The sequence below is a fragment of the Lineus longissimus genome, chromosome 7 (genome assembly GCF_910592395.1).
Source record: "Lineus longissimus chromosome 7, tnLinLong1.2, whole genome shotgun sequence".
NCBI lineage: Eukaryota > Metazoa > Nemertea > Pilidiophora > Heteronemertea > Lineidae > Lineus > Lineus longissimus.
Window position 1 is genome coordinate 14556981 of NC_088314.1, and position 12429 is coordinate 14569409.

General features: G+C 40.7%; 1 non-coding gene across 1 annotated transcript; it reads left to right on the forward strand.

The window, feature by feature from the left end:
• The first annotated feature begins 6506 nt into the window (after positions 1-6506).
• LOC135491819 (U2 spliceosomal RNA) lies at positions 6507-6695 on the forward strand. Its single transcript, XR_010447926.1, has one exon. It is a non-coding gene; the product is annotated as a U2 spliceosomal RNA (small nuclear RNA).
• Positions 6696-12429: the final 5734 nt, after the last annotated feature.

Consider the following 12429-nt stretch of genomic DNA (forward strand, 5'->3'; position numbering starts at 1 on the left):
TAAATTAGTGGTTGAAGGACAAGTTTTTTCAGACACGGAGTCTATTTCTAATGCTTTTCGGACCTTTTATTCTCAATTATTTTCTGATGAGGGTATTGACGCTGACCTCATGAATGATTTTCTTTCTGACCTTCCTCAGCTCTCGTCTTCTGACGCAGAGCTGTGTGACGGGCCTATTCTTTTAGAGGAAATTTTGTCTGCACTGAAGGGCATGCAGAATAACAAATCGCCCGGTTCGGATGGTTTAGGAAAGGAGTTTTATCTCGGTTTCTTTGATTTAGTAGGCCCATTGTTAGTTTCACTATATAGTCTTATTTTTGATGAGGGCCTTTTGTCCGAGTCCCAGCGGCTCTCTTATATTTCTTTATTGTGTAAAGACCCAACCAATTCTGAGGACATGAAGAATTGGAGGCCTATTTCTCTTTTAAATATTGATTATAAGGTTTTGTCCAAAATTTTAACTACTCGTTTAGGCAATGTCATGCCATCTATTATTCATATTGATCAGACGTCCGGGATCAAAGGGCGATCTCTCACAGATAATCTACATTTATTACGTAATATTTTTGATTTTGTTAGTCAGAAGGATATTCCCTGTGCCTGGATTAATCTGGATTTTTTAAAGGCTTTTGATAGATGTTCTCATCAGTTTCTTTTTGAGGCAATCACCCGTTATGGTTTTAATGATTCTTTTCAGAAATGGATTCGTATCCTCTATAATAATGTTTCTTCCTCTGTTATTGTAAATAATTACGTTTCTAAACCTTTTTCATATTCTCGTGGTGTACGGCAAGGCTGTAGTATTTCTCCTTTATTATTTGTCTTGTGTCTTGAGCCTATGGCTATTAAAATACGTAAGGAAGAGGCCATTAAAGGATTATCCCTTCCCGGACGGCCGGGGTCTGTCAAAAATATAATGTTCGCCGATGACGTCACTGGTGTTGTTACCAGTGACCGAGGCATGGCCTCTTTCATGAATATTGTTAAACTTTTTTGTCTCGCATCTGGTTTTTCTCTCAACCTTATTAAGTCCAAAGGGTTTTTTCTTGGGAAGTGGAAGTTGCGGAGCGACCATCCCTTTGGCATTTCTTGGCCGGACAGGGTTAAATTACTAGGTTGTCTTTTTGGGTATACGGTTTCTTTTGATGATGTTTGGGGTCCGATTTTGAATAAATTTATTAAAGTTCTTAATTTCTCTAAGTTATCTGGTCTTACTTTAAAACAGAAGTCTATTATTATTAGTACGTTTGCGTGTTCGAAGATATGGTATACTGGTAGTGTGTATTTTATGCCTAAATGTTATGTAAATAAATTTCAATTGGTTATTTTTAAATTTCTATGGCCTCGTGCCAATTTTGAGCCTGTAGCTCGTGCTACTGTTTTTCTTCCCTTTCTATCAGGCGGTCTCGCCATTGTTAATATCAGTAAAAAGTTAGCCGCTCTGGCAATTAAACATATATCTACCTATATTATTAATCATAGTGCCTCTTGGCACCCTTTTTCAAATTACTGGTGTGCCCTACAGTTTTGTAAATATAATAATTCCCTTTGGTCTAATTCTTGTCCTCATGGTAACCAAATGCCTCTATATTATAGATATGCCGTTAAATGTTTTCAATTTTTCAAGACCACCTTTCCTAATATCGACCCATGTAAAATTACCGTTAAAATGATTACTTCTCTCCTTACTAGTTGTACAACAAAACCTCCCAGATGTATTACATTGTTTCCCTATGTTAATTTTAAACATGTTTTTGTAAACCTGCATGATCGGTTTATTGACCCCGCTTCGCGGGACGTTTCTTATAGGCTGATCATGCAGGTACTACCTGTTAATCAACAAATATATAAGTGGTCTCGTGGCCGTTCAAGGCCTCTGCCTTGTTCTTTCGGTTGTGGTTTTGGTCACGAGACATTCCAACATCTATTTTATAATTGTCCCATTGTTAAACCTTTTAGATCTCTTTTAAGTACATTATTCACTCTATTCGACCTGGAGTTGAAGTATGAATCAATTTATCTCTTGAATATTTATATAAAAGATACCTTTGTTAAATCATTAATATTATACCTTTCGTGTGAATATGTTCGTTCAGTTTGGATACAACGTAATTTTAAAAAATTTGAGAAGAAAGTCATCACTTCAGATTCTGTCATTTTATATTTCATTTCCCGTATAAACACTCGTATCCGGTGTGATTTTCATAGGTTTCCACTGTTTCTATTTAAAAAATATTGGTGCCAGTACCCCGTTTTCTGCTCTGTAGAGGACGAGGTACTGGAGCTTAAATGGTCTATGTAATTATGTTAACCCGATTGTTTTCTGTTGTCAACCGTAATATAAACTCATTTACACTTTTCTTAGTCTGACTCGAATAATTCAACAAAAATTTTAAACAGCCGTCAATCCTAAGTACTATCATTATTATTTAATTTCATTGGCCGTGACGTGATCAGCTTTGTCCACCGATCACGCCACGTGACTCCTTTGAATTAGTTCTTCATCTTTAAATTAATCAATGCTATTGTAAAATTCAAGAAGGTTGATCTAGATAAACAATTGAGTATTATTATTATTTCGTATGTTCAATTTATGTTGCTGTAATCTTTCAAGTATTGTCAACTCTTTCTATAGGCGCGCGTGCGGGCCGGTCATCGACCGTGTCGGCACGCGTGCCTCGTTGTTCCATTTTACAACATTAATAAATTTCCAATTCTCTTTGTAAAAGGCGTGAGTCTGCGGTCTAGTACCGTGCAGGCTCGCGCCAAGTAGTATTTCATTTTTACTACACTTTTCAATTATCCGTGTTTGGGGCAACATCTCGTCATGTAAATATAATTTTAACCCGTTCTATTCCAGTCGTTTCCCTTTTTACAGGAAAGTCTAACTAACACTTTCCTTTTTGAACACAGTGTCGTTACTAATACACTGTTTTAAATCATTACCCCCTTTAAATCCTAGTTGTAAATTAAATCTATCTATGTAATCCCCGTTAAAAATTCAGCCTTCAGTCACTAGAATCTCTGTATGTAATATATATATATAATCAATATGTGCAATAAATTTTACTTACTAAAAAAAAAAAAAAAAGTATCTGTTCTTATCTGTATCTTATAAGTATCTTTCGTGAAAATCGAGGACGGACCGGGAAGCAGACGTGCCATATTCTCATAAACTGTGATAGATATTTTATTCGATGTGATTTTAAACAGCACCTATCGTTCGTTTTCGCGGCACATTCTTTTGTTGGATTCAGTTCGTTTGGATTTGTTTTGGTCGGTGAACCCTTTGTGTCGAAGCCTTTGTGCTCCGCACATACTTAGTTTTAATTCGCACTCTTATACGAACCGCACCCAGTGCATTGAGATACATATATAACTTTAAGCTAAAGTCATGGCGTCGACTTATGCCGGCACCGTGGCCCAACATCAATATAATGTGCCATATGAGGCGGAAGTGGTAGACGTGGTAAAGAGAAGCGAGGTATCGATAGACTATAGAACCAACCAGGACGATGGGGAAATAAAACAACACATGATAGTGAAAGCTTTGATTGAGAAAGGTACTCCAATAGACAGTACAAAGACAGTTTTAAAGTTGGGACAAGGGCATTTTAGCGTACGGTTTGAAAAAGGGGACCCCCGAATGGATAGATCCCCATGGACACTGGACATTAATGGAGTGGGCCTATGGCAAGAAAAAGCGGTAGACTTTGAGATTAAGAAATTCCATACTAATAGATACGTGAAAGTCCATAATTTTCTGGGGGAATGTAAGTTGGAGTGGGTGAGGGAGGCGATGCAAAAATTCGGTGTGGTGAGAGCCGTAAAGCGCGAAATGTTGAAAGAATACGCCACAGTTGAAAGTGGAACAGTGACCGTTGTGATGAATGTGGGGGCAAAAGTCCCAAAGGTGATTTATGTAAAAGGAAATCGGTTCAGAACCTGGTATCGAGGCCAGGAGGACGAGTTGAGGGCTGAAGCCACGTGCTTCAAGTGCAGAAAGAAAGGTCACTACAGGTACGAATGTGTGGAAAGGCTGGGAAACGAGGAAGGGGAAGAGAGCGGGAGTGAGGAAAACGAGAGTACCCAGGAGAGACCAAAAAGCATGGTGACTGTAGTAGGAAGGGGAGTGGAGATGGGAGAGCAGATAGATAAGGCGGAGAACGAGGAAAGGAGTGTCGGAGATGGTGAGAAGGAGGCAGGAGACGAGAGCGAGGAAAGTGCAGCTGGCAGGTTTGAGGAGAAGGGAGCGAGTGTCAGAGATGGTGAACTAGGGAGTGGTGACGGGGTAGGAAAGAGCGGAGAAGAAGAGCAAACGACTGTCGTGACAAAAGAGAAGGAACCAGCAGGAGAGGTGGAACAGAGCGGGACAGAGAAGGGAGGTGAAATAGTTACGGACAGTGCAATAGATGGTGCGGAGGAAATTGAGGTAAGGGACCTTTCGAGACCCTTAAGCATTGATATGGACTCTTCATCAGATGTAGATGTGATATTGAAAGGTTTCGCAGGGAGTAGGCCGACGACTCCCGAAGGTGGGGCTGAGGGGCGTGATGGCACTACCAAGAGGGGATATAGTAGGGTGGAGGAAAGCCCTGAAGACGGCATAAATATGGTTCAGGCAAAACAATCTTCAAATGAAATGGCCAGGGCCATTGTGCTCACCTCATGTGGAGGAAAGATGGATAAAGAGCATGGTATTGTGTCATGTAGTGTTAGGTTTGATGTAGGTCAAGCAATTACAATTTCCCCAAAATGGCCAATTTACAGTACATTCGACCTCTGTGACCTTGAAAAGTAGGTCAAATCAAAGAAGACCCGGGTGACACATTGAATGGTTGTTAGAATTAGATGTACCTATGATATAAAATTGGTGCCAATCGGGCAAGTCATTACTAGGAATAATGGCATTTTGAAGAATTTAGGATTTGGCCCCTCCCTGGAGGCCAAACAGCAAATCAGATCACACCAAACTTCGGTACCTGAGATCACCTGACCAAGGGGTACATGTGTACTTAATTTGTGATCAATAGTCATTGCAGTTAAGAAACGTGCCATAGTTACGGCCTGACGGCGAATTTACACCATTTGACCTCTGTGACCTTGACAAGAAGGTCAAATTAAAAACCTGTGTGACATATACTGTATGGTGGTTAGATGTACCCATGATATCAAATTGGTGGCAATCAGGCAAGAAGTTAAGGAATAATCACATTTTTAAGGTTTTGGGATTTTGCCCCCTGGTGGTCAAGTGGTGAATCATATTGGACCAAACTTCGGTCCCTGAGATCACCTGACTAAGGGGTAAATGTGTACCAAATTTGGTATCAATAGTCATTGCAGTTTAGAAACGTGCCATCGTTACATCCTAACGGCCAATTTACACCATTTGACCTCTGTGACCTTGAAAAGGAGGTCAAATCAAAAACCCGGAGGATATATGATGCACCTTTGCTAGAAGTACCTACCATATTTTTTTCAAAATTTCCCGACTACTATTAAGGGAGATATTGCATATTTTCACTTTTAACGTTTGGCCCCCTGGTGGCCAAACCATAAAACGAATCGGACCGAAACTTGGTCTCCAAGGTGTCATTACATAAGGGTACATGTGTACCAAGTTTCAACTCAATAGCTCTAACAGTTACGAAACGTGCCCTGCTAACGGACGACGGACGACGACGGACGACGACGACGGACGACGACGACGACGACGACGACGACGACGGACGACGGACGCCACGGTATGGGATAAGCTCACCTCTGCTAAGAGGTGAGCTAAAAAGCCCAACTTGGGAGTGCCATCACGACCCAAGCGCAGCTCGCCGGGGAAGAGTCGGGTTACATCTGCGAAACCTTTCAAACATTGATATAATGGATACCAAAACATGAACCCTTTTTTCACCCTAATCTGCGTATTATCAATGGCGATCAACATAGCAACTATAAATGTAAACGGTTTATATGAAAAAAGAGTAAGTATTTTAAATAAAATTGTACGTTTAAAGTGTGATGTGGCATGTTTACAGGAAGTGCATGTGGTGCCGGACAATCTAAAGCCATGGATATGTCAGAACTATGGACTCCACCTTTACAGCAGCGGCCAAGCCCATACGGGTGCGCCCATCATTACCAGGGCAGCTGTGGAGAGGGAGTTCGTAGTTCCAGGGGGTTTACAGGGGAGGGTATGCCATGTGAAATTGATGTCTGGCACACATGTACTTTATGTATACATGCCCACACAGAATCCCAAAAATCATGATAAGGCCATAATTATCTGTGTTTGCGACAACAAATTATCAGTGTATAATACTATTAACCCGTTCTTTTCCAGTTGTTTCCCTTTTTACAGGAAAGTCTAACTAATACTTTCCTTTTTCACACAGTGTCGTCACTAATACACTGTTTAAATCATTACACCTTTAAATCCTGGTTGTAAATTAATTCTATCCTATGTAAACCCCGTAAAAATTAAGCCTTCTATATCTCTGTATGTAATATGTGCAATAAATTTTATTTATCAAAAAAAAAAAAAAAAGTATCTGTTCTTACCAGCTTAATATCTGATACGCACCTCATTGAGGTGCTTCGATATTAAACTGATTTTTGGACCTCGGCGAGATGTCAGGGGCTTGCTCCGCTCTCGCCACGGGTTGGCCTGGTATTGCAGTTCCTCCAGAATTTGCCTTGTTGATTCCCGAGGACAGTGGCACCTGCAACGTCGTCTGCTGCCATCTGGCGTTGACCAAATCAACTACGTCACACGCAGCCGAAACGTCACGGTTTGGACAATTCACGCCGTTTGCAACATGTAGAATTTTCGAAGCTGACGCCGGTATCGCTTCTCGGCCTATTGGCTAAGTACCAATAGTGTCGGTTGCTGCGAGGAATACTCTTATAAGTATCGGTTGCCCAGAGAAGAAGAAGATTCAAGATGACGGAGGCTTTTGGGCCTATAGAAGATAGATACATCTTATCAGACGTGGTAAGACGGACAGTTCGTATACCAAAGAGAATCATCCAGAGATTACTACGTGGTTTTTGACACGAAACGGGTGGCAGACTACTTCGCCGGATTAGGACAGGTTGTGCCTGAATGCTGCAAAAGGAAAGTGGTGATATTCTCCTCAGTGAGTGAGGAACTGATCAAACTAAGAGTTCACTGGCTACCAGCATACATATCAAACAAATTTTTAGCAAGGGTATTTGGGGTACTAGGGTACGGTGGCTGGGAAAGGACATCACATGATTTTTTTTTTCAGCATAAAATTTTTTTTTTCTGCGTGAAATTTTTTTTTCATGAAAAAACTCTATCGATGGATTTATTATCTCGATCGATCGAGATATTATCTCGGGCGATCGAGTTAATTATCTCGGGCGATCGAGATATTATCTCGGGCGATCGAGATATTATCTCGGGCGATCGAGTTATTTATCTCGAGCGATCGAGTTACGAAATCGAGGCCATTCAACACTCAAACCGAGACTGCAATTTTAACCACTCAATTTACGTACATTTCACATTTGGGGAAGCAAAATACTATAGAGCAATGGTACGTATTTGTGTAGTGTGCCCAGATACCTTTAGAATCTGAGGAATTTCTAAAGGAAAAAAAAACATACAATTACCCACAACAACATTTGGAATACCTCACCATTTCATGGCACTGTCCAGCTCAAGCGGATACAATAAATGCAACTCAGCTGAGCGCCAGGCTTATGGACCTCTTGTTGGATCCAGTTTTGCCCCTCACGGAGTTTTGATTTTCCATCGACGACCTCCACTAGTTTCTTTTTTATTTCTCTATCTTAAGATGTGAAGTGACCGTCTCGAAATTATGGGACAGAGTTCAAATAACGTTTTAAACCCTCTGCAGTAACACAAGTCACGTACTGTTTTTCAGCAACCTCGACCGCAGGTTGGAAAGTGCGCGAATTTGAAACTTTAGTGGTCTAAAGTTTACCCAGAACGATATTGGGTAACATTTAGTCTTACCCAGGTTGGTCCTGGGTAAACTTAACGCTTACCTAGGACGACATCTACCGATTCGGCGATAGTAGTACCATCAATAATGGCAGGGAAAAGCCATCCTTAGCCGTAAATGTGTAGGGCTTGTTGCTGATAATGCTGGATGGATACTACTACAAAACAATCAGGGAAAAAAGTTGTGCGATAGAAATAATTTATTAATTTATTATGCACAATAACTGTACGAACAACATGAGAACAGAATAGCTTACGCGTATCTATTTAATAAAACAGTAATGTTCTGATTACATTTTATCTGTTGTTAAATATTATTAAAACCAGCACTTCCTGACGTAATCCGCCATGTTTTAGTGGGACAACACAATGGGCTCCAAAAACGATTAAATGACTAACATGACTAGCATGTATAGCCGGCTCCACTAAGTAAATGTCCATGATATGTCACATCGCTTTTGGACCGCTGTGCCGGGCCGAAAATTATTTGGCATACCAGTATTACTTCAAAATTTGGTTTCTCTTAATCGAATCGTTGGACCAGCGAGGATTTTAGATTGAAGAAAAACAGTTGCCGGGTTACCCATTAAAATATTTACAGTAGTGGTTGTAATGTGCAATGCGCTGGTTTTATGCATGCCGTTCAGCTTTAAGGACCAAGCAAGTTCCCGTCCCATAACATGTACCCTTAACGACAGAGTAGCCATACAGATCATGTCGGACTCAAAAATCGTGTAGAGCAGAGGGCTTTGGGCTGCGCCGTCTGCGAGAAATACATCTGCAAAGCGCGAAGAACCTTGCACGCGTTAATCAAAAAGTGTATCAATGACAGCTTTGAGTGTTATGTACAGGTTTCTAGCCTCATCTGGATCATTTGGCATCGCAAGACCACGTTCGTTCATAAGTAAGCAGCAAAGATCATACATGTCCTTGTAACATGTAAATTGAGACTTGAAGGAACACTCTCCCCGGCAAAGCTCGATCTTCATTTCATCAACATCGCAAAGGCCGTCTTCAGCATCAAACAGCTCTGGCACGAAGTACATCATAAAAGGTTGTCCGTGTTGTAGATTGGTATTGTTGTACTTTCTGATTCTGTATGCGTTCCAAAGCATGCAGACTTCATCCAACTCCTCCTGAAAATACAGAAAGCTATGATTGCTAAAACAGAGACCGCCTACTTTAGAAATGTAAAAATAACACGTAAATTACTTTGTCAATATAATATATGGGGATTACTTTGTCTAGTAGTGCCGGATGCCTTTGCCGTATAACCAAAAACACGCCCAATAAGCGACCCTAGGGCCAAACTTAGTGTGAAAATGCAGTCTCAAATTCATTCAGTTTGCATGTATGGCCAGCCCTTTTCATTCAATTTATGGTCATTGCCAATTTTTCAGTAACCAACAAAACCTTGCCAAAGTGGGATGGACATTCTGAACCGTCCGATTTTACAGTAATGTTATATATATATAATGTCGCTACCTGTATCAGATTCATGAAGCAAAATCGTACCAACTCCTGGTCTTTCTTGTCGCCACTGAAATGGCCTTTTCCTTCCAATTCCTTCAATAAGGCAATCCAATATTCAGCATTTTGCTTTCGCAGTATACCCCAAAATGACTCTATACGCTGATTTGCAGAACTTTTTCCGTACTGAAAATTGCGTTCATCGTTCCCGTTGTTGTTCTCTCGAAGAAACGTTTGCATGTGTTCTATATGTCCATTTTCCGTTCCACGGTCGGCTCGAATGATTTTTTGGGCAACCCTTGTGATCTTCAAGTGTCTTGATGAAGTAACCGCCTATGACGGCGGGATCACTGTTCGTCTTGTATGCTTCAAGCCACAAAATGTGCCTTGAAAACCCGTCAACACAGCCATGTAATCAGATACCAAATGGCTTTAGTTTATCATAGCCATCAAGGTGCCACACATAATTGGGCCCCTTTACACGATATCTTCTTCTCACAAGTCTCCTACGCCTTCTCAATTCAACACCCTCTGGGTCAAGATGCTTCAGAATTAGTTTGACAGCTTCTTTGCTGACCACTAATCGATTGGTAATGCATTTCAAGTGCATAAATCTGTAGCCAAGAAGCTGTCCCGAATAAGCTAGCTCTCCGCTCACGAAGTCGACAACATCATTTAAATCGGAAAATGTCTTCCGCCTGTACAAACGTAGCCGTGAAAGAACTCTACATAATTGCCGTTCGCTTACATTATAATCGAATCTCTGAGCGAGAACAGAGCACATTTCAGCTTGACTAAGCCCGAGATGGAACAGACTTTTCACGGTGTCATCCATGTTGAATGTTAAACGGCCTCGATTTCGTAACTCGATCGCCCGAGATAATCTCTCGATCGCCCGAGATAATATCTCGATCGCCTGAGATAATATCTCGATCGCCCGAGATAAATAACTCGATCGCCCGAGATAATATCTCGATCGCCTGAGATAATATCTCGATCGCCCGAGATAATTAACTCGATCGCCTGAGATGATATCTCGATCGATCGAGATAATCAGTCCATCGATCGAGATATTTCATGAAAAAAAAAAAATTTATGCTGAAAAAAAATAAATCATGTGATGTCCTTTCCCAGCCACCGTACTAGAGAAAGTCCAAAACATACAAAACGAAAAAGTTCATGTGCAGGATTATACAGTGGAAACAGGAGTGAGAAGTCTTTACATCAAAATCGACGAAAGACACAAATCCGAAATACCGCATAGAATACGAACCACAGATGGATATTCAATGTTAATTACCTGTAGGGGCCGATTACCGTTATGTTTAAAATGTGACAAAATTGGCAATGTCCGCGCGGACTGCCCCCAAACCAAAGCTCCTCCGTCTTCGTACGCTGGAGCAGCGGCCAGAGGGCGTGGGAATTCAAAATACGAAAAGGGGTTGGAAGTGCCCCTCATTCCAAGTGAAGAAAAAATAGATGATAGTAGTGAAAATGAAGAAGACGATGAAGAAGTGGAGGAGGAGAGCGAGCCTGCCACTAACCTAGAAACAGAGAACCAGCTTGTAGAAGAGACGCTACTATTTCCAGATACAGACCCTAACCAGGAGATCTCCCAGAACCAAGAACTTCAAGCCCCCATGGGCCCTCCATCACAATTAGACACACTGGAAATAGTAAAAGAGTTGTTCGCAATTTCACCATTAAGTGAAATCATCCCGCCAGGACAAAACCTTCCCTCTCATAAAAAACAGAGGATAGACAAGGAGTTAGAAAGTGTAATAATGGACACAGAGGAGGGGTGTGATGTGATATATATACAGTAAAAAACCGACATTCCCAATGGACTATGGCTTTGATTTCTGGACTTGTAGTGTACGCATTGTTTTAATTGAAATACCGACCACCTCGATCCGCCCATGGACTATGATTCAATTTCCCTCCTTTCGGAGTTATTTGTCACTGTATTATGTAAGTATTGTAAGTATTGTATTTTTTAGTATACCATATCTGTACATTTTTTCAGCCTTTGCCGAATTTCCAATTTTCGATTTATAATGTCTCGTATTTCATTTTCTAGCCTCAACTGTAGGGGTCTTTCAAGTATTTCAAAACAGCGTCTCATTTCTAATTTTCTTTTACATTATGACCTCGATTTTGTATTTTTACAAGAAAGAAATGTTTCTTCTCTTTCCTCGGCCAAGAGGATTGAATCTTATTTTTGTACCAAAGCCTTTTGGTCCTTTTCTTCTCAGAAGAGTACTGGCTCTGCCATTTTAATATTTTCTTCAGATGTTGCTACTGGGAACTTTTCTTATGACCTAGACGGCCGTCTTATTTTTCTTGACATAGATGTCAGAGGGTTAAAACTCAGATTGGTAAATATTCATGCTCCCTCAAATGAGGCCGAACGTAGGACCTTTTTAACTTTATACTTATTTCAATACAAGTCGCAAGCTTATTTTGGGCGGTGACTTTAATTGTGTAATGTCCACCAAATTAGACAAGGTCGGGGGGAACCCCGCCCGAGGCTTAGTTGGTTCGGACGAATTATTTTCTTTGTGTCGGGATTTTTCTTTATCAGATGTTTTTAGATCTCTTTATCCAAAATCAGTGACCACAAACTGGCATTCAAACGCCGTACACTGCAGGTTGGATCGTTTTTATATTTCTAAGGAATTAATGAGTAGCGTCTCAGAATTCCTGGTATGCCCGACGCCATCAAGTATTTCCGATCACGACCTTATTATCATGAAAATCGTACCGAGTAATACTATTCACCTCGGGCGAAGTTATTGGAAGTGCAATAACTCTATTATTTCTGATCGTGCTTTTGTCAAAAGTTTTTATGAATTTTGGTCGCAGAAAATGACCGGGTTTATTTTGTCTTTAGATAGCTGGGATGTTCTAAAGTCGGACATAAAAGATTTTATTATTGCTTTTTCTCGGCGTAAAGCCAATGTTTCTAAATCCGT